Source organism: Emydura macquarii, unplaced genomic scaffold (assembly GCF_026122565.2).
Source record: "Emydura macquarii macquarii isolate MOO-44397 ecotype Brisbane River unplaced genomic scaffold, CSIRO-AGI_Emac_v2 contig_196, whole genome shotgun sequence".
Taxonomy (NCBI): domain Eukaryota; kingdom Metazoa; phylum Chordata; order Testudines; family Chelidae; genus Emydura; species Emydura macquarii.
In genome coordinates, this window is record NW_027130333.1 from 1,408 (window position 1) to 2,814 (window position 1,407).

The window sequence follows — 1,407 nt, forward strand, 5'->3', positions numbered from 1 at the left end:
ACCCAGCCTGCTCAGACATGCGCTCTGTTCTGGTGTGGTGCAAAAGGGTAGATAAGGGTGGGCACTGAAAGTGCTATGTCACCAGCCTGCTGAGTGCAGGGACATGTAACGGGTCAGCTGGGAGCGCTGATAGCCGGTCTGCTCAGACGCACTTGGTTAATCTGGAATGTGTGTGTGTATCTGTGGGGGGTTTATTTGAATCTGGGGCTGGAGGAACCCAACCCTGGAAACCTTAGGTCCTGCAGGATAGCTCCATTGGGAGGGGACATGTAGCCATATGAACACACAAGTAACACAAGCAGCACATGAATAGAATCATACCCCTAGAATCACATCCCCCATTCCAGGAAGGTAACCCTAATAAATGAGCATACCCCGAGGTGACGGGCAAATCTGGTAACACACGACACCAACTATCTCACAGCTCTTCTCTCCCCTTCACTCCCTGCCGCCCCAAAACCAACCTTTCCACGGCATGGCCAGCAGCCCCTCTCCTGGGCCCGGCTGCCTAACGCCTCCAGCTTCCCTCCCCGCCCCAAGAAGCCGGCTCACCGGCACGTCTCTTCTCCCTTCCATTTACAGGCTGCGATTTTCAAAGGGCTTTGAACACTCACTTCCCTTGGGCCATTTCAACCCCTGCAGCAGCTGGGCAGTGGCAGGATTGACCATGGCAAGCGAGGAAGAAAGGCCCTTAGAAACCGAGGCAAGGAGAGGCAGAAACCGTAGCGGGGCTGGAAACGGTTTTCTTTTCATTCAGTTTCCTCCCGTTTCTCCGGCTCTTTTCACCCCAAAGCGCAACCCAGGCTCCGTGCGATGGCAGGCGACGGGGACGTGGAAAGGGATTGCAGATGTCCCCCGTGAGAGCTCGAAAGATGTTCCTAGGACGCCCGGGCTGGAGCTGCATAAAGGGGATGCTCAGGGCAGGAGAATCAGCGGGGCGCTGACAAAGTGTGGGGCGTCCCTGTGTGCCCCCCTGCGGCCAGCTGTGCCGCGCCAGGTGTGAGCCATGTCAATATCCCCTCTGGGGCAGTGACAGGTCCATTTTCACTGCCGGGGGCAGGGAGAGACCAGCAGGTGCCAACAAACGAGCGTGTCCCCTTGTCACTCCGAGTCAGGAGTCATATGGGCCTGACCTCGGCCCCGGTCCGAAATGGGACAGCACCACAACAGAGATGCCAGCGCAGCTGGTCTCCTGGGGCCAGAGTCTCAAAGGGACGTACATCCATCAGTGGTAATTAGGGGGCCTAAATCCCAGAGTAGGGGTCGGGAAGATCCCCGCACAGCTGCCGCCGAGACCTCTAGGCGCCTGCACTTGCTCTGTGCCCAAGTGTTTGCTGTGAAATTCACCAGGGGCCTGCACGCGGCTGCCCCGTAGCGGGTGTCCAGACGCCCCACCCCAGAGCCAGG